We start from the raw sequence: 25,663 nt of genomic DNA on the forward strand, positions 1-25,663 counted from the left end.
TTCTCCACCATTGGCTGTGTGCTTCTTCTAATCTAGACTCATGATTCTTGAGTCCCTAACTTTTTCAGAAAACGAATCCTACAGTATGTGCAGTGCAAACCTGTTTAAATCCCCTCAGACGCTTTCCTCCTCCTGTTGGGATGAGATCAGTGCAGATCCCGGATGTCCTAGGACCACCCATACCTTCTCTGACAACAGCTGGCATTGCGCACATCCAGACCCTCAACACACCCCAGATATGGAGAAGAATATTCCACCCAGCCAGGAAGATGTCTAGGGGGAGTGTGTTAGTTGGTTTGTAAGCTAACTCAAGTATCACGCAGAGAAAAGCTTGTGACAAACTTTAAAAAAACACAACCCCTCTTGAAATTATACCCTGTAACTGTAAGGAGTATGAAGTCTGTGATTTCCATCAGGAACAGTTAATCAAACTATCAGCTACATATTGCGGCAGCTCCGTTTTTGCACATCTGTTAAGCAGCACGGCTTAGGTAGGTTTCTCTTGCCTCTTGGAAGCTTTGTCAGTTCGCAAGAATGAGTGAAGAGGAGCCAGACAAATATAAAGGCCAGACAATCAAAGCTTTTATCTTTTAGATCTTTGCAGATGGGCCTTCTGATCAAATGACTAACAACTGCTGCCAGATCAGCAAGTAGCAACCACAAAACACCTGTACTTACTTAAGACGTTTAAATTGGAAGTTTTTCATGTAAGCTGTATTTACGTTCATACCTTCTCTAGATTCTGCGGCTCCCAAGTTCTGCAGCTAACATGATGTCACTCACAGGAATGGGAACTGAGGCCCTCAATGAAGCTGCCTTGGTGTGCTAGTATGACATGATGCAGCCTCTTGCACATCACAGGCTGAGCAGAAAGTTAAGAACACTTTGTTTCATTTATTCCTCAACCACCTCCAGTTACTCAGGGCTGGGCTGGGATTTTTCTCTTCCTACCGCATTATCCTCTCAAGAGCCATATAAGATGACTTGGGCTGGGAGGGAGTCACCCAATGAGCCTTAATGCTGAGAGTGGATTATCCCAAAACTCTGATTCCCCAGACCAGTTGTTCCCAAACTTTCTCCAGAACACAGACCACCTGAAAATTGCTGAGGGTGTTGGCAGACCACTTAATGATTTTTCAGCCCGTCGTAGCAAATGCGCTGTCCTGTGCTACATTGTCTTTTTATTTCTCCTTTTATTTTTTCATACATTGTATTTTCTTGTATTACAAGATGAATTCCATATTATTTATACTGTAATACAACATGAGGCAATATAAGAAATAAAAGAAACAATAGCCAGTGTGGTGTAGTGGTTAAGAGCAGTAGACTCGTAATCTGGGGAACCGGGTTCGTGTCTCCGCTCCTCCACATGCAGCTGCTGGGTGACCTTGGGCCAGTCACACTTCTTTGAAGTCTCTCAGCCCCACTCACCTCACAGAGTGTTTGTTGTGGGGGAGGAAGGGAAAGGAGAATGTTAGCCGCTTTGAGACTCCTTAAAGGGAGTGAAAGGCGGGATATCAAATCCAAACTACTACTACTACTACTACTACTACTACTATTCTTCTTCTTCTTCTTCTTCTTCTTCTTCTTCTTCTTCTTCTTCTTCTTCTTCTTCTAGCAAGACTATTAAATATCAATATGGATACTTAATGCAATGGATGTGCCATCTCTTGTCTTCAACCACAAATCCACAGACGCATTACTTGGAACACCAGTATGTAGCTTGTGGATTGCTGGTGGTCCATGGACCACATTTTAGGAACCCCTGCCCAAACCATTGGGTTCCCTCAAGGTGGAAAATAATCCCCAAATTGGAAGCTGATTGAGTGAAATCTGCACTGCTTTTCTTGACTCTCATGTACTTTTATCCAGGAAGTTATCTATTGCTTTTCATTCCCGAGCAATGAGAATGTTGTATTCTTGTGATATTTTTAACCCTTATACACTGAACCACTTCCTGTAAACACAGACATGTGAGAACTACACATTCTTCCTGTAGACATAACACTGCACAGCTTATGATAGTGGCAGCTTACTGAAAATCGTAGCTTGGGGCACTTCAGCAATTGGGGTGGGGGGAAACAAGAATCAAATTCACTGTCAGAAATAATTAGGAAGGGATTGAAGGTTAAAATGGAGGGGGGGGCAAGTATCATAATGCCATTAGATAAAAAGACACCACCAACTTTTAGAAAATTGCGTTTTGTAGTGCATACTGTACTAGCTTGTTTTCCAGAGATTATCAAAGAGCTGGAAAACTAAAATGATAAAGGGATTTGAACATCTTGTTTTAGTAAGAAGAAAAAGAATGCTGAAGATGTGGAGTCAATGGAATTTAGAAACAGGTTAATTAAAGGGAATGATGTTCGAAAGATATAAACAGACACTTAAGAAAGTAACATCACTGTACATACAATGCCAACCAATCGCTGTGTTCGGCCGGAGCAGGTCCCATCCCATCAAGAGGTCCGTTCCACAAGATGTCAGAATTGAGCCTTTAGTGTGACAACCCCTACCTTTGAAACCCTCTGCAGTAATAAATCAGACAGGCACCTTCTCTATTGTTTTTATTTGGGGAGGGGATGCCTGCTAAAGAGGTTCCTCCTTCAAGAAGCCTTCTAATTGGAGATATCTATCTGTACAGTGGTACCTCGGGTTACATATGCTTCAGGTTACAGACTCCGCTAACCCAGAAATAGTACCTCGGGATAAGAACTTTGCTTCAGGGTGAGAACAGAAATCGTGCTGTGGCAGCATGGCAGCATCAGGAGGCCCCATTAGCTAAAGTGGTGCTTCAGGTTAAGAACAGTTTTAGGTTAAGAACAGACCTCCGGAATGAATTAAGTACTTAACCTGAGGTACCACTGTATTGGATTTGAATGTATATGTGCTATTCTTGTGTTAAACTGTGTGCGTATATATATATTATTGTGTGTATATAATTTTAAAAAATGTTTTATATAAGCAGTTATTTTAACTTTTTAAAAACATATCTAGCAGTTTTCTTCTTATTTTGTAAGTCGGAATGCCTCATGGGAAGCAAATCATAAATAAAACTAAACAAAACAACAACAGTGTAGAGACAGTGAATGGGAATAATTGCTCACTCTAAGAAATAGAACCCAGGGCCATCCAATTAAATGACTGACAGTAGATTCTGCACAGACTCCACATATGCTAACACTGCAAACCTATGTACATCTACTCAGAAGTAAGTCCTACCTACTGTCTTCATTTGGCTTCATTGGGCTTCATTGGGTGTGCTGGTTTTCTACATGCAGGGAATTTTTGTTTTTACAGGGGAGGTGTTAAAAAAATGTTTTCCCTCCCCCACTTTTGGTTTTAACTGATACTGCCTAGGAAGGATACCATAATGTGACTTTTCAAAATGTAGCTCAGTGCTTGGCCTATGCTTATGCCGGTTAGGTCAATCAGTAGCCATATGCTCAGAGGCAGTATAGCTCTGAGTAGCAGATGTTTGGTACAGTAGATGGCTATCTGCATTCTGTCTTGCTTGTCCCTTTCTAAGGGTCAGTTGGAGAAAGAGGCATGAATGGACAGTTGCTGTCATGTGACACCCTTGTAGCCCTTTCTGCAGTATGAATTGACTGGCTTGTATTTTTAGGGTATAAACAAGCAATATATGCATTCAAGAAGATCAAACCTATCCATTCTTAAGGAAATCAGCCCAGAGTGTTCACTGGAAGGACAGATCCTGAAGCTGAGACTCCAATACTTTGGCCACCGCATGACAATAGAAGACTCCCTGGGAAAGACCCTGATATTGGGAAAGATGGAGGGCACTAGGAGAAGGAGATGGCAGAGGACAAGATGGTTGGACAGTGTTCTCGAAGCCACAAACATGAGTCTGACCAAACTGCGGGAGGCAGTGGAAGACAGGAGTGCCTGGCATGCTCTGATCCATGGGGTCACGAAGAGTCGGACATGGCTAAACGACTAAACCACCACAACAATTAGTCTCACCTTTCTCCCATCACCCTGATACCAGGCACTGAAACACATTGGCCCATTTCCCAAGAGCTGGACTTCTGCACGGGCAACCCATTGTCTTTCCATGAATGCCAGATCTTCTAACTTAGGGCAATGTAGAAGGACGTGATAGAAGGAAAAAACAAACCCTAAAATGTGAAGCCTTAGTATGCGGTTTCAGACTAGGTCGCTTCCAGACAGAGCTAAACCTGTGAATTGATTGTTAACATACTGTGAATGGGTTATTGCCAGCAGGTGGTTTTTGTTTTTTATTTCTTATTTCTCAGATTCACCCTCCCCACTTCCCCCAGAAATGGGCAGAGGGAAGTGGTGGAATGGGCTGGTGTCTTGATGACAATGACATCATGGAGACGCTGCAAAATAATGGAATGATTCAGGAGCACAGATCCCACACATCTGGAAGCACCCAGTATCACCTGAAACCCCACTTTGCCACTACTAAGCAGCTGGCAGGGTTAAAAAGCACTCAGTTTGGGGACAGTATGGCTTCTTGTTTAGTGCATGCTTCTTGTGGCTGGAGGGCATTGTTTGTCTGACTCGAGTGAGACAGCCTCCTGAAATTTTAAATTTTACTGACGTGCAGGTGGTTACACAACCCTTTGGCTGTCTCTCTGAAAAGGGTGCGATCCAGCCCTTTGCATCTTTGCTTGGTTATTTAATGCTTTTAACACAAAAGTACTGCATGAAGAGTGGCTTCAAATTACTTTTGCGATCTAATTATTATTTTTCTTTGTTTCCTACCATGTCTTTTTAAAACTGATTATCACACGCTGAAGCGGGCCTTTAAACTGTACGGTTGACTAAAATTATTTTTTAGTGTCTGGGGCTGGTTGTTAATAAAACGAAGGCCATTCCTACTGTTTTCCTGCTTAGGAGAACTTTGCCGGAGTTATAAAATGTGTACCTTCCACAATCAGCTCAGGCTGGAAATGTTTTGCTTGCTGCTTTTAAAGAAAGAGAGAGAGAGAGAGAGATAAAGAAAGAAGGGGAAAAGCTCATACCTTAAGGACTTGTTACTAGGCAACAGGGTTCCATTTACCAGTTGCCACCATTTCCTTCTTACCGTATTACAGGCCTTATTATTAACATTTAGTTCAGAGAAATTGCTGTCATTATGTGAAGTAACTTCCTTTTGAGGTTACTCATTAACCTTAGGTATTTTACTGTGTGATTATAATTGCCAAATGCCATTGGCATGGAAAAACTCAAGGTATTTGGGTATAGGAGAGCAAGAAAATATATACACACTTTTCAAATACTCCCCCCCCTCTCTTTTTGTTCCATCACCATTAAGCAACAATTGATTGCAAATTGCTAGTTGGGAACACGTCAATTGCTAACAAGTGTGCATAGAACTGTGCTTTAGAAATGGGTCTCTAACATTTCCATCCTAAAGACAAAAGACCCTATTTATTAAGTAGGAAGGCTACTCTCCCGCCTCCCCCTCCATCTATGATATTGATATGGGACTTTTTCATGCTGTATTTGATTTTAAAGCTATACTGACTATTGCTATCTGCATGGTTTGGCATAGTTGCTAAGAGTGTGTGGTGCAACCTGGCGCATTCCTAATTCAAATATCCCTCCAGCCTTCCCCTTACTACCGTAGGTCATGGATCAGCAGAATATAAAATAGGGGCTTGTTCACACTGGGCTTTACTATGAATTTCGAGTCAAGAATTTCTGGACATCATTCACATGATGTTTCCCTCAACCAGAATCCACCCCTCCCATTTTTTAGAGTGGCTTCCTGTTTTGCCAGTGCTGGGAAAATCCGAAAAGCAAAGCAAAATCAAACCCAATCACCTGTTGCCTGGCTGCAGGGTAGATTGCTGCTGTTTGCCTTCTCTTCTGTTAAGATGGCACCAGAAAGACCCGTGGCAGTGTTTCCAAAACTTCCTGCTCCTACAGACCACTTGAAAATTGCTGATTGTCTTGATGGACCTTTTTACGATTTTTCAGCTTGTTGCAGCCATTGCAATGCACTGTGGTAGATGCTGTATGACTTTTAATTGTATTTTATTGCTTTATTTATTTATTATTGTGCTTTATTGTATTACAGTTTGAATTCCATAGAATTCAACATCTAAATGTTCTTTATACACATGTTGCGGATCATCTAAATGAAGCTCATGGACCACAGACTCTGCCACCCCCATCTCCCCCACTAAAATGGGTATTAGTCAGTAGTTAATACACACCATTGGATCCAGGGTGGGCTTTTTAAGGAGCTGATGTACCACTGTTTCTTTATGTGTGGTGGGCACCACGTCATCCAGGTGGGCATCCCGCCCAGCTCTGTGGCTAAAAACGAAGCCAAGACAGCGAGCGGGATCCATCCCCCTCGCTGTCTTGGCTTCTGCCAAAGCCGCGTGCAGTCTTTCCCGGCTGGAGAGGTTGTGCGTGGCTAAAGAGGAAGCCAAGACAGCCAGCGGGATGGATCCTGCTGGCTGTCTTGTCTTCTTTGCCCTTTGGGGCTGGGGGGAGGGGAATATTTTTTCCCCTTTATTTCCCCCCCTAAAAACTAGGTGCGCCCTATGGAGTGAAAAACACGGTATATATTAAGACAGGACACAATAACCTGCAATTGCCTTAGTACAGATCGCTGGTACTCTCTGAAATTGTACTTTCACTAGAGGTAAAGGTACAGGACCCCTGGACTGTTAAGTCTAGTCAAAGGTGACTGGGTTTACAGCGCTCATCTTGCTTTCAGGCCAAGGGAGCCACCGATTGTCCACACATAGCTTTCCGGGTCATGTGGCCAGCATGACTAAACTGCTTTTGGCACAATGGAACACTGTAACGGAAACCAGAGCACATGGAAACGCCATTTACCTTCCCGCTGCAGCGGTACCTATTTATCTACTTGCACTGGTGTGCTTTCAAACTGCTAGGTTGGCAGGAGCTGGGACAGAGCAACGGGAGCTCACCCTGTCGCAGGGATTCAAACCGCCGACCTTCCGATCAGCAAGCCCAAGAGGCTCAGTTGTTTAGACCACAGCGCCACCCGCGTCCCTACTTTCACTAGAACTTGCCTATCAACTGTGCCTAGTTCATTATAATATTGTTTGACCTATTTGAAAGATTGATGTTCCATACTTACCAGTATATATTAAACTGAGATGATAGCAGCTAAATAAATAGTATTCTGCAATTGAGGAAAACGTGTATATTGAAGTTGTTATATGTAAGATGGGTTAATGACAGGATGCTCCAACATGCCTCATTTGGCTTGCACCCTTTCATTCCTTGAATTTTTTTGTATTTCCCAGCAAGAGACATTTCTTAACATGTATTATGTCTTTATGATTAATTCTTCTTTTATTTCTACCCTTTCCTGTTCTGACATTGCTTTAAATACTGGATTAGTCTTTCAGGATATCAGCCTGTTAATGCAGAAAATTAGCTACATGTGCTGTAGGTTTTTCCAATTTAAATAAAATATGAGATATGCACTTCCTAAGTAAAATATATTTGGATCCATGCATATAAAATGGATCAAACATTTTAGTTCTGTTTCTGGTGATACAAGAGCCAGCAAGGCTTCTTTTCAACGTTTGGGGCAAGTGCTCTCTACGAAAGTCTTACAAAACCTATTCATTCTTCCCTCCATTTCTCCTTAGTGTAGAAGTACATCAACATTCCTTGTAATTTGATTCTTTTGACAGGCTAGAGCAGGCCCCTGAAACTGAGATTCCCTGGTTGCCTGGTCATGTGACTCAATGTGGGGAAATATATATCATACTCAGGAAATTAGGAAGATAAGTGAGAGAGATGCTTATATTTTCCATTGCTTTTTGGCAAAAAATAAAAGGTATGCTGACCAAATGCTCATTTTGCATGTGTTTGGGGTCACTTTGATAATCGGGAATAGAAAGTTAAGATGGGCTACAGAATCTTAATCTGCTAAATCTTCTAAATTATATTGGCAGAATAACCAATGCCGTAAAGGGAAAGGTCTTTCAAAAAAATCCCCTTATATGCGCATAATGGAGGAGATAGTATACAGTGGTACCTTGGGTTACATACGCTTCAGGTTACAGACTCCGCTAACCCAGAAATGTTACCTCGGGTTAAGAACTTTGCTTCAGGATGAGAACAGAAATCGTGCTCCGGCAGCGCGGCAGCAGCAGGAGGCCCCATCAGCTAAAGTGGTGCTTCAGGTCAAGAACAGTTTCAGGTTAAGTACGGACCTCCGGAACAAATTAAGTACTTAACCCGAGGTACCGCTGTATTTCATATCAATTTTGCAGTTCTCAATGAATAAATGCATTAGAAGCAATTGCACATAAAATATGGTGGAAGAACAGTGAGGATATTGCTTACTGTGACTATGAGTATAGGTAAAGGTAAAGGGACCCCTGACCATTAGGTCCAGTCGTGACCGACTCTGGGGTTGCGGCGCTCATCTCGCTTTATTGGCCATGGGAGCCGGCTTTTGTCCACAGACAGCTTCTGAGTCATGTGGCCAGCATGACTAAGCCGCTTCTGGTGAACCAGAGCAGAGCACGGAAACGCCGTTTACCTTCCCGCCGGACATGCTTTCGAACTGCTAGGTTGGCAGGAGCAGGGACCGAGCAACGGGAGCTCACCCCGTGGCGGGGATTCGAACCGCCAACCTTCTGATCAGAAAGTCCTAGGCTCTGTGGTTTAACCCACAGCGCCACCCGCGTCCCTTGCCTAAGAGTATAGGAAGCTGCCTTATATAAAGTCAGACCAATGGCCATCTAGCTCAACACTGTCTACACTGACAGGCAGCAGCTGTCCAGGGTTTCAGGACGGAATTTTTCCCAGTCCTACCTGGAGATTCCGGAGATTGTACCTGGAACCTTCTGCATGCAAAGTAAATATTCTACCACTGAGCTATGGCCCTTCTGTAAGGCTGCCTGCTTGAAGGTGGGTCCCTGTCTGTGAAAACTGCTTACCAGTGATACCAGTCTAGTCCAGTCCAGTTTGATTTCTTATGTTTTGCGAACACCCATTACACACATAAAAATAATAACAAGAATACTGCTACTAATAGTGGTTTGCATTTTTACTCTCCGACCTTTAGAAGCTTAATAATAATAATAATAATAATAATAATAATAATAATAATAATTTATTTATACCCCGCCCATCTGGCTGGGCTTCCCCAGCCACTCTGGGCGGCTTCCAAAAGAATATTAAAATACTATAATACATCAAACATTAAAAGCTTCCCGAAACAGGGCTGCCTTCAGATGTCTTCTGAAAGCCTGGTAGTTGTTGTTCTCTTTGACATCTGGTGGGAGGGCGTTCCACAGGGAAGGCGCCACTACCGAGAAGGCCCTCTGCCTGGTTCCCTGTAACTTGGCTTCTCGCAGTGAGGGAACTGCCAGAAGGCCCTCGGTGCTGGACCTCAGTGTCCGGGTAGAACGATGGAGGTGGAGACGCTCCTTCAGGTATACTGGACCGAGACCGTTTAGGGCTTTAAAGGTCAGCACCAACACTTTGAATTGTGCTCGGAAACGTACTGGGAGCCAATGTAGGTCTTTCAAGACCGGTGTTATGTGGTCTCTGCGGCCGCTCCCAGTTACCAGTCTAGCTGCCGCGTTCTGGATTAGTTGTAGTTTCCGGGTCACCTTCAAAGGTAGCCCCACGTAGAGCGCATTGCAGTAATCCAAGCGGGAGATAACCAGAGCATGCACCACTCTGGCAAGGCAGTCCGCAGACAGATAGGGTCTCAGCCTGCGTACCAGATGGAGCTGGTAAACAGCTGCCCTGGACACAGATTTGACCTGTGCCTCCATGGACAGCTGTGAGTCCAAAATGACTCCCAGGCTGCGCACCTGGTCCTTCAGGGGCACAGTTACCCCATTCAGGACCAGGGAATCCTCCACACCTGCCCGCCTCCTGTCCCCCAAAAACAGTACTTCTGTCTTGTCAGGATTCAACTTCAATCTGTTAGCCGCCATCCAACCTCCAACCGCCTCCAGGCACTCACACAGGACCTTCACTGCCTTCACTGGTTCTGATTTGAAAGAGAGGTAGAGCTGGGTATCATCTGCATACTGATGAACACCCAGCCCAAATCCCCTGATGATCTCTCCCAGCGGCTTCATGTAGATGTTGAAAAGCATGGGGGAGAGGACAGAACCCTGAGGCACCCCACAAGTGAGGGCCCAGGGGTCTGAACACTCATCCGCCACCACCACTTTCTGAACACGGCCCAGGAGGAAGGAGCGGAACCACTGTATAACAGTGCCCCCAGCTCCCAGCCCCTCAAGACGGTCCAGAAGGATGTTATGGTCGATGGTATCAAACGCCATTTCCCATTCCCCTTTAAGTTTTATTACACGAATTTGTAAAAGGTGCTAGCTGTAATCCAACTGCTCAGAGAGAGGAACAGCAATCAAGCTCATGCAGAGCTTGTCTGAGGCCCCGGGCAGAAGTCTTGTTAGAATACAGGTATGAACCTCATACCAAAAAGCAGCCACTTCCTGCTAAAACCTCCAGGCCAGCTTAGGTCTCTGAGGCCCAGGGCATGTGTACCCAGCTGCCCCCCTGCATGGGCAATTGTGCCAGGCACCACATTTGAAGTTGTAGAGTGCATGCACATTAGGAAGAAGAACTGCAAATGCTTCTCCTTTCCTTATGAAGCTAATCTTTTGGCACTTTCATTATCTAATCTTAGGCTTGCCAGTAGCGTGCAAAGTGGATAAAAGCCAACCCTGAATGTTGCTTCTGTTAGGTCTCAGCTGAATTTCCCCCCATAGGGTAACAGCACTGATTTCCTGTTATTGGGTTGTGAGGGGTGTGGGAGGGGAGAAAGAGAGAGAATAGCCTTGTGATAGGACTGTCTCAATTTAGAATGGAAGATATTGCTTTAAATCTCACTTGTCGTTGGATAAGTGATCCCCAATATTTCAAAAGCAGAAAGATATTTCAAAAACAGGCACAGGGTCGATGCCTTTGAACTCTCTCTCCATCTAACAAACTGAAAATAGTCCATCGCAAATGATAGATCCTCAGAATGCATTTAAAAGTATACTGGCAACCCAAAACTCTTCCTGATGTTTGCCAAAATTGTATTTATTGCTTCCCTACAGAAACACAAAGATTGTTCAAGCACAGTTTTTGTAGAAAAAGCTTTAAAATAATTGCTGTTATTAATTATGTTGCTTTTACCTGCCTCTTGCAATGCTAGTATACTACAAATGCGATCCATCTTTAGAACTTTTGCTGAAATTGTCTTTGAAGCATCATAAGCTTGACAAATGATATTGCTTACAAATGTGGAAATTGTGAGTGGGGGAAAAACTTATATTCCAATAAAATGTGGTATTGATCATGGTAGATGCTGGAATGTAGCAGGAGCAAAATGGATAAGGTTACAGCCATGCTTTGAGGGTAGATAAATAGTGTGAAAACATTCACACATATAGTCCTATGTTCTTTTAGGTCTTTGTTTTATTTTCTCTCTCCAGGTCCCCCGCTTTCCTACTTGGGAAATTCAGCTCTCTCTTAGACTGCAATCCTTTCCACTTTACTGGAAGGAAACCCCACTGAACTCAATGGGATCTGCTTTTAAATAGACATAGAGTAGCATTGCTGCAGAACTAACGCTGCCAAAAAGTATATCGGAAGATCATGCAGTGCATATTTTCCCTGAATTGCTTGCATTTTAAAAGAGTAATAAAAGCTGGTAGTAGTGTATTGCTTTGCTTGTTTTCAGATGATAGTTTTGAGTACTGTACTGTATTTTCCTAATTGTCCTAACAGTGAAAGGTGGCAGACTGTATGGTATTATGAGCTACTTGTCCTTAAAATTGTATCAAGTAAATCTTTCCTCTCCCACTCCCACCATGGAAGATGCGGATCCAGAGTGATTTACTGATTTGGTCTAGGAGGTTAACCTGTGTTGAGACTTAGCTGCAAGTTTGTTTCCTCAGCAGTCTAACTTGGAGTTTATCTGGTTCACATCGATCCTTTAGTTTTAGAATGAAACGGTTTATTTGCTTGTGTGCAAATTGTGTTTTCTTAGACAGAAACACAACAGACTTGTAAAGGGGCCAGCCTTTTGATCATTTCTCATCTGGAAGTGCAAAATCTCCACTGCCATTCTGCACTCAGTCATTGAACACTCTAGAACAGACTAATAATATTACGTTACTTCTCCTGCATGCTTTGTTTCTGATTGCTATTCTTTAAGAAAACACGTTTTAAAGTTTGGGTGACAAACTTTTTCTCTTGTCTGTGGTAGAAACAGTGTCAGAATTCACAAGCTATTCTTTGAAACCAGACCTTTCGCTTAGCAATGGAACTGGCCACTTCTTGTTTACATGCTTTATGCTGTTCTGCAGATGGAGAGTTAATCTTTATTTATTTATTTAGGCATGTGTATGCCAGGGAGACGTACTCCTCTTTCAAAGTAGTTAAATACTTAACAAAATTCTTGGAAGTAAACAAGGGTAAACATGGTAATTATGGAGGGTCCCACCCCCACCTTCCACGGGACTTCAGCATATTTCAACAAAGCCAGGCATGCCATGACAAAAAATAAATTAAAATAGGTCTTTAATAAACAAGATAGGCAATAGGAAATAATACTGGTCAGGGCTTGTTTTTCTGGCAAAAGGCCCCTACTCCAACCTGTTGCAACCACCTATAGGTCTGTAGGGACACCCCAATACAGGAGGCCCCATGTAGGAAAAGAACTTTAACATTTCTGTTTGACTAGGATCCTTGCCAGTGGCAAAGTTCAATGTGCAGTTTCCAGTAATTTTCTGGTATTATTCTGGTTTTTGTTTTTTGTTTTTGATAGACCAGGACAAAAGCATTTGACGCAAAGTCATGTTTCCCGATTTCTGTCATTTCTCAAGATGTGAATGAAGGCTGCTGAGGGACTTTGCGAGTTGGAAAACTGGTGTTACCTCTGAGCCACTGATGTTTTCTTTTTTCTCTTCTGCCCTGCCCCAGGCTCTCCCTTCACATCCTGTCTTGTGCCTTTGTAAGTCTCATACTTGGATGCAATTCATGTAGATTATTTCCCTGTGCAAACAATGTGTGACTGTTCTTATGCAACCAGCAAACAATTTTATTGATTTACTGGTTGGGACATTAGGTGTATAACGTTCTATAGATGCTGCAATACTTCACTAGCAATGCTGTATTTATAATGTTGCGTGTCACCCCAATCTCTGAGGAGTGAGAGGTTCCAGGGGTTCTAGGCTCTTACTCAGGGTGGTGTCTTTATGATATATGATTTATTTACACAATATACAACATGATCCTTAGGTGGAGGTGGCTGCTTTTTGGTATGAGTTTATACTTTTATTCTAACAAGACTTCTGCCCTGGGTCTTATTTCTCCCATAGCTGCAGCCTTGGATTCGAACAGCAATCAAACATTGTTCTCAACTGTTTCTCTGACTCTGTCTTTTCTTCTCACACAGAGCCCCTTACCTTTGTTTCCCGTAATGGCTCATCACCCAGGCTATCACCTCTACATAGGAAACTACTCTGGCTTATATTTTAACACTTTCCAGATCCAGCGGTTAGAAGGATCTCACATACAGCCTATGTCCTCCCTGCCAAACTCATAACAATAATTTATCCTGAACATGTTTTTTCTTATGGTACTATTACCTCATTAATGAGGTTTGGGTTTGGGTTCTTTATGCAAATTATTGTAGGGCTTGGCTGTGAACTAGGATGAACATTGTGATAGATACCAAAATAAAAGTGGGGGATTTTAAGGGGCTGTGTTTGGGTGCGTCTGTTGCTGCATTCAGGTGTGGGGTATTGCATTAGCTTTCCAGATTATAATGCTAGCAGTTCTGTCCCATTTTCTAATGTTCCTTTCACACTGCAGACTTCCTTATGTCATGGAACTGTTGCTTTTTGAGCAATATACTGGCATGCCATGCTAAATTTCATTTATACCAGTGAGTGTGGTATGGCCCAACAATGAACGTCATTGGACAATGTCACTACTCCCTCACTCTTTCTGTGCATGTGTGGTTCTGTTCACCCATGATTCAGTCATAAGAACTGCAGGAAGGAACAGCTTCCTGGTATACGGCCCCAAATTTTGTCATTTTACTCTTGCGATTTTCTGGGTTAATGACATTGCAAACGTATTATTTTGGGAACCAATTAACACAGAAATGACTGCTAAACTTCCACTATGTTCTGCTGACTTTCCAGAAGTGATTGTTAAGTTGTTAGAAAGCTCAAATATAATACAGAAATTAATAGTTTGGGAAATATTGGGGAAACAGAATAAACTTCCATGTAAATGCACCTGCATCTCCTGCGCCCCAATTTCCTCTGGATATCATGCTGGCACTGTCTGCACCCCACTTTCATCCTTGTGGTGTTGTCTTCACCTCTCAACTACCCCTGCTGCTACCAGCCACCACCATCTGTCTCTCCCACCTTTGGCATATTAATAGTTCATTGTGCCATCATTGTTGTGTATGTACCATGCCAATTTCATGTGCACCAAAATCACATTGATGGAAACCAAGTTGGGAACAAAAAGTGTCAAAGACACAGCCATGCTACCTCACATTCAGCTACGTAACTTAATCAATAAGCATCAGACTCTCTTTTTGAAATGCATTTGCCAATATTTTTCATGCTGGTGTTGAAAGAAGAGGTTTATTGCTAGACTGGACATTAAAACACTGCATCTGTTGTGAGACCACCAATTTAGGAACTGGTCAATAGGGTCTGAAGAATTTGAGAAAGAAGCCCACAACCTGTTGAATACAGTGGTACCTCAGGTTAAGTACTTAATTTGTTTCGGAGGTCCGTTCTTAACCTGAAACTGTTCTTAACCTGAAGCACCACTTTAGCTAATGGGGCCTTCTGCTGCCCCCACGCCGCCAGAGCACTATTTCTGTTCTCATCCTGAAGCAAAGTTCTTAACCTGAAGCACTATTTCTGGGTTAGTGGAGTCTGTAACCTGAAGCGTATGTAACCTGAGGTACCACTGTATTTCATCTAGTGAGTGAATCATCCTGCAGAGGCTGACTGTACAAGTTGTCTAAACCACAACCTCCTGTGGTATCAAAACCACTATCTGACTTTTAGAAGACATATAAAGGCAGCCCTGTTTAGGGAAGTTTTTAATGTTTGAAGTTTTATTCTGTTTTTAGTCCTCTGCTGGGAGCCGCCCAGAGTGTCTGGGAAAACCCAGCCAGATGGGCGGGCTGTTGTTGTTGTTGTTGTTGTTGTTGTTGTTGTTATGCCATGCTGTAATGATCCAACTCCACTCCAATCAAGAAGGCTGAGCTTGTTTTGTTCCATGAGATCTAACAGGACATAAACAAAAGGGGGGGAAAATGTCATAATCTTCTAGTCAAAGGAAATCTGCTGACCTCAGTGTGAGAATTCAGCTTTTAAAACTTAAGTGGAGTTTCTTAATTTTGCCTGGATTTTCATGATAATTAAACAGAAATGCTACAGAGTGATGAAAGCACTTGCAATTGTGTAGAGTACTTTTAGGCAGATGTTGGCATTGATTGATAATAAGTTTGTTGATAATAAGTGGCAACAGTAGTAATCATTCCTATAGTGCAGGGTTGGGGAACTTTTCAGGACAAGGGATGCATTACTCAAGTGCAAAAGTATTGAGGACAAATTCCTGTAGTGGGTGGGATCAGATCCAAAAGTGGGTGGGACACACCAGACACACAAACACAATCACATCTACATGCAAAGAAAGCTGTTTCTCATGGAAACAAAGGCATATATTCAATCGTTCGTGACCCCACTCAAGTTTAACACATTTTCTTCATAGACTGTGAAGTCCTGACTGTGCAAAAGAATTTGGTAATCCCTGTAGAAGAACACAAATACCATGAATGCAGAGCTGTGCTCAAGCCCCACCTTGCAGTTCTTCAGAGCTTCAAACTTCAAAATGCAATTGCAACGCCAAAGTGCTGCATGCATGCAATGGGAAAACATCAACACTTTTTGAAGAAATACAAATCTTAATACATCTCTGCTTAAGTGTTTTCTCCTCTGCTTTGATATTCTTGCAGAGAAAGGAGCTACAGCTGCATCCTTTTCACAATATCAAAACCTTTCCCCCTCTTAGCTTCTTGCTGCTAAACAGCTGATGTGTGCTGGTAGCAGGGGAGCAGAAAAATCCAGAGCTAACCATGTACCGTATATAGGGTTATGGGTTCTCCACCTCTCCTAAAGTGCTTTTAAAAAACCCCAAAAACTTCCAAGGGTTTTAGAACCTGTATCTCATTTCCCCTCACAATGCCACTGTTGTTCCCATTTTGCAGGTGGAACACTGAGGCCAAAACTGTAATGTGTAATGCTCTGCTGTGGATTTACGAGTGGATCATACTGGGACAAAGGAAGTTGTCTTTTATCAGGTCAGACACTTTGTTCACTTAACCCAGTATTGACTTTGACTGGCAGTGCTTTTCCAGTCAGAAATTTTTCACACCAGATCCCTTTAACTGGAGATGTCAGGGAATGAATCAGGGACCTTCTGCACACAGAGCATATGCTCAGCCAATAAGATATGGTCCCTCTAGCAAGTAACCAGTCCAGTGAGGGAAGGTTGGGGAGGACATGAAGTGGAATTAATAAGAGAAGAAAGCTGTGGTTTGAATTAAGGGGTAGATTGTTAGCACTTATCTCACCTCTCTCGTGGTGCCAGTCCAGCCCGAGGACCCACATGACGGAGTCTTTGATGGTTTTGCTTCAGAAAAGCCCATAAACACAGGTTGGTAGAATCTGAGCAAGACTGGACTGGTTAGGAAAGGAAAATTACCTCATATGGCTTGAGAGTGCTGCCTCCAGCTTAAATAGGAATTGTCTCGCACAACAAGAAGATTGCTCCTGGATTCCTCTACCTATCCACATAGCAAAGGGAGGCTACTAAAACATTAACAATGGAAATTTATTTACGGTTATTTACAAGGTTTCCCACAGAACTGTTGTTTTGCTGTTGTTGCAGCTTCTTGGCCCATCTCGCCAACTGCCTCCTTTTCAACCAACTGCCACCCAGGCATTGATTATGAGATGGGATCTTGGCATTTAAACCTGCCAATAAGGGTCATGTTTCCGTTTTCTGAACTTTGGGAGCCTTCACTGCTCAAGTGTGCCTGTTCAGCATAGTTAGCTCATATGTTTTAAAAATATTATGAAACGCTTATACAGTGGAACCTTGGTTTTCGAACGTAATCCATTCCCGAAGACCGTTTAACTTCTGAAAGGTCTGAAAACTGAAAGCGGAAGCCTTAATAGGGAAACTCAAAATAGAAGCCCTGTAGCACGTTCTGTTTCTGAAAATCGAAGTTACTTCCAATTTTTGGGTGTTCAGAAGCCAAAACATACGACAACAGAGGTGTTTGGGAACTGAGGTTCCACTGTATTATAAATTGTATGCCCCAACACAGGTGTATTGTATCACCTCAGTCAGACGTTAGTGCCTTAGTGACAGCGCTTGATGTGAAACTTTTTGCTACTGAGCAGATAAGCCATCTTGTTCTAAGGTGTGGAAAAAACTTCAAAGTCAATGTTTTTCAAATTCTAATAACTATGCACATTAAAGAAAGGCAGTAGACTGATGACTACCTGCATCACCATTGATGACATGATCTCATTTGCTATTCAAAAACAATTTCCTGTATAATTATATGGACACAGCCCATGTGTTACAAGAACGGGTATCTATGTTCGTCTAGTGTATTATTAAGTGAGCTTACTTTTGCGTCATGATCTGTGTGAGAGCATAGCCAATGAGAAAGTGTTTCCTGCAAAGTCTTCCCACTTCATTGCGAAGGGGTAGGGAGCGTCCCTTGCACAAATCCTAGCTTAGGACAGTGTTTCCCAACCTTTTTTGGGCAAAGGCACACTTGTCTCATGAAAAAAATCTCGAGGCACACCACGTTACAGCCCTGTGACGTCAGCGCGCAGCGTCACGCCGGGAGGGACGCACGAAGGAGGGGGGGAGGGCGAGCGGAGGCAGCGGCGAGCCCCGTTCCTCCCCATCTGCTCCTTTCCGTGCAAGGAGCGCGAACAGGTGTGAGAAGGGGGTCAAACCTGCGGGCCAGCCCCGGGGAACCTCCAAGCTTTGAGGGTGGGGGGGGGGAGGCAGCAAAGCGAGGCAGGAAGGAGAGCGCGGCTTGGCTGGGTGAGCTTTGGCAGGGGCAGGGAATGAGAGCCGCGAGGCGGGCGCTGCGGACGGAGGCGCTGCCCGCCGAGCTCGCAGGCAGCCAGGCAGGCAGACGGCGAGAGCCCCGCGCTGGGCGGCCTCTCCTCGCCGCCGCCGCTCCGCATCTCGCCGCCCGACTCGCCCGCCTCCCTCCGGGGACGGCGCCCCAATCGAAAATTTGACTTAAAAAAAAAAACTTTCGAATTTTTTAATTTTTCCCACGGCACACCAGGCAACATCTCGCGGCACACTAGTGTGCCGCGGAACAGTGGTTGAAAAACACTGGCTTAGGAGACATTCTCTTTGAGTTGTGACTTTGGTCAAGAGTCGTATGAAACTTAGAATTGCTGTTGACAACTGAACACTTTATTATAGGGGAAAATATCCTCTTAGGAATGCAAAGTCAATGATTTCCTCTGTGAAGAATTTCTTCTGCACATCAACACACCAGCATTTGATGCTTAATCCTTTAATATGATTTTTCTACACCCATTTCAACGTCTTTAAACTGACATTTTTTAAAGGGATGAAACAGCTTGCTGGTCAAAACATTGGAGGTATGTTTAAAGGTGAAAGGCGTCACTGCAATCTTTTCATATTATAATTACTAAACTCTTTTGTTGGACCTTTTATGTAATTCTTGTTCTTGATGCACTTAAAAACTTAGTAGATCCCTTACTACAGATAAAATATTTGGGTTCCTTCCCAAAGCCAATTGAACCTATTTATCGGCTTGTGTTACAGCAGCATTGACTTTGCCCTGTTCCACAAGAAAATCTTCCTGTCAGAAACAATTTCAAGTTTTTGCTGTAATATGGATTCATAACACTCATAATCTCTGTGAGATAAAAGGCAGGAGAGGACCTTGGTCTTCCATAGTAGCGTTCTTCAACTTTGAAGTCTCTCCATGGTTAAGGGTGATCAGAGCCCAACAACCTCTGGGAGCCCAAGGTTGGAAAACACTGCTCTATAGCTTCTTTTGCCAACCTGGTGCCCTTTGGCATGCTGGCTTGAACTGATGAGAATTCAAGTCCAAAAGAACTGGAGAGTACCAGGTTAGTGAAGACTGCTACAGTGTAATGCAAATGCCTTGTGTGGCATGGCTGCTAATGTAAACACTGGGTCAATAGAAGAGGCAAAGCAGCGCCAATGGCAATATTAGCACCAGTACTGGAAGGTGGAAATGGTGGTAAGTCTGGCCTCCAGAATGATGCCAAATGTTGCAACAACTTCTTGCAGAAGGGCTCAAGTCCAGTCACAAATAATTCAAAGAGGGAGAACAGAACCACACAACTGAGCTATTTAGCCACCTGTTTATGTGGGTAATGCTAGCACTGAATCATGTTCATTCTAGGGTATGAGAAATGCACTTCTAATCTTTGCAATTCAGCAGGTTTAGATGCAGCTGCAGTAGGTAGGAAGTAATCCTACAGGCTCGGGGATGTGGGAATGAAAGGGTTATCTTTCATCTAGGTGCGAAAGCACACCCTACATTAGCCGGGAGGCACAAAGATAATAATAGCATGGGAGGATGGCAGCCTGCACTCTGGAACGGTTTATGAGGAGGAAGTCCGCAATTACATATTTCTGGGCAAACATTAACCAAGACTGAAGCACAGTTTTGTAGGAAAACAACTGACTGGAACGACCAGTAATATAGTTGTTGAGCAGACTGAAAACATTCATGTGGCGTGAAAAGCAAAGTTGAGAATGCTTTGAGAGACAAAACAAAAGGCCTGATAACATTTACCAGACTTGTAGATTTTTCTGCTGAAATACACTTCTCTCTCCTGCTCGTAGTTTTTGCAGGTAACTCAGGATAATTTAATGAAATGAATGAATCAAACTAAAGCAATACATCAGTTGGTTGCCATGAATGCAGATTTGCCTTAAAGAGCTGCCTTCAAACAATGAGTTCACTTTGTCAAAAAGAAAATAAAACCACCACGATCATCTCCTACATGCTAGATTTACCCTAAGATAGTTGGGTGGTGCCTTGAATGCCTCCTTTCGGCAACTCCTGGAGCCAAGCTGGTACCAAATGTATTGCTCTGCTTTCCTTTGGACCACATCAGCAAGGCTCTGAGAGGGATTTGCATTCCAGGCATCCCAGGGCCTCCATACACACTGCCCAGGCTTGCACCTTGGGAAGGTCACTTTGGTGCTGCTAACATAGCGGTTTGACTTCAACCCCACAGGTGCACTCCATCATCTGTTGAGACATACGGATGCCAACAACAGCTCTAGCAAGCTCTGTGTACCAAACTCTGAATTTAAGTACTTTGCTGGACTATAATGTTCCAAAAGGCCAATCCAACAGCCATATAATGCAATAGAATTGTGGAGTATCAGCGGTGTGGGAAAGTGAAATGTTGTTCAGTTTATATGATAACTCCAAAATGGATCAGGGCAAGGATGAGATCTGGCTCTGAATAAACAGACTTGCAGAGCCTCAAGGGTCATCTGCAAGAGTCTTTAAACCAGATGATATGCATTGCCTTCTATGCCTTCCAATGACAAAGATGCAGGTAATATCTTCTCAGCAATGAGCTCCTAAATTAGTACAGAAAGAATGAAATGGTTGGGCAGCTCCTCTACAACAGAAGCCATCAATTTTAACATAAGCCAGTGTCAGCTATAATCTTGCCTTTCTATGCTATGTGTGTGCATTCAGTGCTGGAAGGAATAATTATTTACGGCTGCTGTGACTAAAGCACGAACAGCCACCTGCCAGATTTAGTAAGGCTCACACAAGGCTATGACATTAGAATGGGCAAAATGGGCTGGCCATAGAAACTGAAAAGGTCACCTGTTAAGGAACATGGATCTGGAGCTTATTAAATTGGGAACAACTCCCATCAGCCTTGACCATTGGCCATGCTGGCTAAGGCTTCAGGGACCCTTGACAGTTCTGACTACTCAGGTAATTCATTTAATCAGGTGGGTCTTTTGAATGGAATTGGTGATTCTCAAGAACGCCTATGAAATAAAAGTCCATCAAGTTTGTTACCGCTTGAGTTCCTGAAGCAGAAAACCCAATAAACCTCTCAGTCCTGAAAATAGTCAGGACAAATTCCTGGGTTCAGAAAACTAGTTTCTGGAAAACACAGGATTCTTTTATTTAAGTGTATGGCTTTTGTACCTGTTTCCAGTCGGTAAGTCTTGGAGTTGTAGTAAAAAGTAAAAAAGACGAAGAAGCTTGACCTGCAAGCTTGACGTCTCAGGAATGTAGAAGTAGTTGTAAAACATGGATTGTCAGTGGGGGATGGAGAAGAGAAATGTTGTGGGCTTCGCAACTGAAGCAATACGCATGGCTGTCTAAATGGGGGCCGTCCTAGGCCCATTAAGTCTAGAGTCTAAAATTACGCCGCTGCACCACTAAATAGAAAAAAGTCATATTGATGAGTGGTTGTGGTTGTGCCATCTGGTTTCCTCTTCTACAAATTCATCAGCATCTCTACCCAAACATCTTTTGCTCTATCTGAATATGGCGGGGGGGGGGGAAGATGTGATTGTGTCTAATTGTTAACAAATGTGGACTGTTCCCTGAGTCTTCCATCTGAGTTTAATTCTGACAGAAGGCTACACAGAGGTATAATTACCTCAAGACAGATCGACCATTTAAGCACATATGACACAGCATAGCTTTAATTAGAGTAAATTGGCAACGTTTTTATTGCTGGTAGTTTGGAGGGGCTGTCAGATGCATATGCATATTATTTCATGAGAGACTTACAATTGTGATAAAATCAGATAGACCACTCATATTTGTATGCAGATAGTGAGGCTGTGATATTTATGAATTTTAGACTGCTTAATATTCTACTTGTTTGAGAGACCGTATGGTGTAGTGGTTAGAGTGCTGGACTAGGACCTAGGAGACCAGGGTACAAATTCCCACTCAGCTATGAAGCTCATTGAGTGACTATGGGCCAGTCACTGTCTCTAATTTACCTCACAGGGTTGCTGAGAGAATAAAACAGGGAGGAAATGAGAGGGAAAACCATGTATGCCACCTTAAGTTCTGTGGAGGAAAGGCAGGATATAAATAAGTTTGTTTGCTATCACTTTGTTATATTTTATGTATGTAACCACTCTGGGATCATTTTTTTGTGATAAAGGTTGGGATACAAATGAAATAAACAAATAGATAAAAATAACTGGGTGCTACTAAAGAACTGGGATGCGGGTAGTGCTGTTTTCTAAACCACATAGCCTAGGGCTTGCTGATCGGAAGGTCGGCGGTTCGAATCCCCACGACAGGGTGAGCTCCCGTTTTTCGGTCCCAGCTCCTGCCCACCTAGCAGTTCGAGCAAGCAGATAAATAGGTACCGCTCTGGCAGGAAGGTAAATGGCGTTTCCGTGTGCTGCTCTGGTTCGCCAGAAGTGACTTAGTCATGCTGGCCACATGACCCAGAAGCTGCCTGCGGACAAACACTCGCTCCCTCAGCCTATAGAGTGAGATGAGCGCACAACCCCAGAGTAATCCGTGACTGGACCTAATGGTCAGGGGTACCCTTACCTTTACTAAAGAACCACTGACTGAGGATCTATGGGTTTAGGCTTCCATTTCTTTCTTCCCAGCCCCATGTCCTGTGTCAGGAGTAGGCAAACTTCAGGATTGGGGGCCAAATGAGGTTGCCTGTATGGTAGTATACACAGTACCTTGCAACCAAAGTCTGAAAAAAATTACAGTGCAATCTTATACATAACTTCTCTGAAGTAAGGATAAGTGGGTGGGTATAGGATTATAGCTGTAACCATCTGAGCTCGGTGGAATTTATGTCTGAGTAAACTTGCTTAAAATTGGTGTGCATTCTTCTTCTTTTGCACTGATTTTAGTTCCCTTCAGTTTTTGCATCTAGAAAATAGAAGTTTGCATGGCAAGTAATGAAGGGAACTAAATGATTGCACCGTAGGTCTTATGCATTGACTTTTAAATTTCTGAAGGCTTATTTTGTACAGTATCTTGACAGTGTGAATTGTGTGTGTGTGTGTGTGTGTGTGTGTGCGCGCGTGCCACATATTCACAAAAGCAACAATTTCCTTTTAGAGGTCAGGGAACAAGGCTGTACTGCGTGATTAGCAGAGTACATGCTTCTTATCAAAGGCTTTGCAGTTCAGTTAATGAAGCCTGCAGCGCAGTCAGCAAAACAGTTTGCTGGACTAGCAGTATTTTGTAAAACTCAACTACCCAATGGTATTGAGCTGAGTTATTGCAATTAGTAGCAGGATCTATTAAGTCTGCCTCAAAATCTCTTAATTATATGGCTGACTCATCAAAATGCAGCTCATCTCACATCTTTTTATTTTAAAATACTGAATGAGCGGAGGCTGATTTCAATATCAAGTGACTTCTATGCTGGTTTACGTCCATTGATTTCAGTTAAGTATACTTTGGAACAGTATGTTCCCATGGGGCCCTAAGATGTTGTGTGGTTAGCAGAAATTGTGTTCTATCTATGGGGTTGATAAAAATACAAAGTGAGTCTATGAAGGAGTAGTGGTCAGTTTTTAAAAGGAGAGCTACTGGGCCTGACCAAAAGTCATGCTGGATATATGTAGAATATATTGCAGTGGGCTGTGATGGAGGAGGATGTTAGGTCAACCCTGCCCAGCTATCCTTAATAGTTTTTTTCTGTTTTTGTATTTTAGCAAGTTGTTAAGTGAGTTTCCATATAGTAATAAATCATAGGCAGCTGGTGTGTTCCAGTGGATTCAAACCAGAAAAATCCCCGGATAACCTACTTTTTCATTCATCCTTTGGCACAAACCCTAGTTGTCATGACATACTGTAACTCAGCATGTAACAAAGCTGAGGGAGCCGGCGTACAGCTTCCGGGTCATGTAACCAGCATGACTAAGCCACTTCTGGCAAACCAGAGCAGTGCACGGAAACACCGTTTACCTTCCCGCCAGAGTGATACCTATTTATCTACTTGCACTTTGACGTGCTTTCGAACTTCTAGGTTGGCAGGAGCTGGGACCGAGCAACGGGAGCTCACCGCATCGTGGGGATTCGAACCGCGACCTTCTGATTGGCAAGCCCTAGGCTCTGTGGTTTAACCCACAGTGCCACCCACATCCCAACTTTGATATGAGTAATGGCTAATTTCATAATGCCACTATAAGAATGAAAGAGAGTGTAATATACTGTACGGTACTTGCAAATTGTTTCCCTCATGCGAAAGCGAGGACCCTAAATTGCAGCAAAAGTAGATGTTAAGAGATGTTGGTAAGCCTCTTCTTTGAATGGCCAAAGGATTTCCTCTCCTCAGCATAGGAACTCTTGGCTTCCCAAGCTGCCCTCACAACAGGTAGACCTTGCACAGGAATGACTTCATTGCCAACTGAAATGCAATCACAGCAACTTTTTGCTCTTAATGGACATATAAAGAAAATACTGCATCCACTTCAAGCTGTGCACATGCTGTAAGAAGGCAACGTAATTATTTGTGCTGGAATTGTACCCTAGTTATTTACTTTGCACTGCTAATGTGTTTCCTATCCTTTACAAATTTGTTCTGGGAGTTGAAATGATCAGCAGTCTATGGGCAAGATTGTGCTGCCTCTTAAACCACTGTGAATTGATTAGCTTTCAGTGAAGCTATTCTGGATAGATACCAGACAACTGGCTAAAGCATTTGGCCCAGAACCAATGCTGTCCATGAAAAAGCTACGAGCAGGTAAAAGACAAACTGCAGTGCGCTCAGAACCAATGTAATATGCAACAGGCCTGACTTTTTGTTTGAAATGACACTTCTCCTCATATCCCTGTGAAGTCATTTGCAATGGATTAGATTTCATTCTTTCACTTGCAAGGAGGAAGCATATACTGTATTTATGACATTGGCTCAGACATACAGGATTCAGAGCAGCGATCTATTGCTACATGTCAAATGCAGAGGCCTCAGGAAGAGTTTTGAAGCTTGGAAGGTTTTTTCTTTGAAAGGAAGAGAGAGTTCTCAAATCCTTTGTTTTATATACTTTCCCCAGCTCTGTGTTAGCAGAGTTTAGTATGTGCCACAACTTGATAGTGAGCATCTAATCCCAAAATAAACTATGAACTTTTAAGAGATTTTACCTTTCCTTTTAATTAAAGTGCAATTTTACAATACTGTTCCAGAGTTGCAGCTCTTTTGATTGTGGGTGAAGAGGAAGGACGCATCAGGAGGCGTCTTCCAGAATGGAGGGAATGTTTGGTTTTGCAATTTCCTGACTTAGAAAGAGAAATGTTTTAGAAGAATGAAATGAAATTAACAATTCCTTGGAAAATACTATTTCCCCAGCTGAGCAGCTGTGCTCTTAAAATGATATTTTTTAAATGTTTATAGTATAACAACAACAAAACCAACCAACCATGAATTAATTCACTGGTACAGGTAAAAGTTACAACATGGTGGTGTTTCCTGCTTGGCAGGGGGTTGGACTCGATGGCCCTTGTGGTCTCTTCCAACTCTATGATTCTATGATTCTAAGGCTGTTACAACAGAATAAAGGGTCC

At 43.0% G+C, this 25,663-nt stretch overlaps 1 long non-coding RNA gene across 1 annotated transcript in view; it reads left to right on the forward strand.

The window, feature by feature from the left end:
- LOC309540341 overlaps nucleotides 1-25,663 on the forward strand; it is a 157,148-nt gene that overhangs the window by 22,070 nt on the left and 109,415 nt on the right. The gene's annotated exons all lie outside the window — the stretch shown is intronic.

This window comes from Podarcis vaucheri, assembly GCF_965113315.1.
Source record: "Podarcis vaucheri genome assembly, chromosome: 9".
Lineage (NCBI taxonomy): Eukaryota > Metazoa > Chordata > Lepidosauria > Squamata > Lacertidae > Podarcis > Podarcis vaucheri.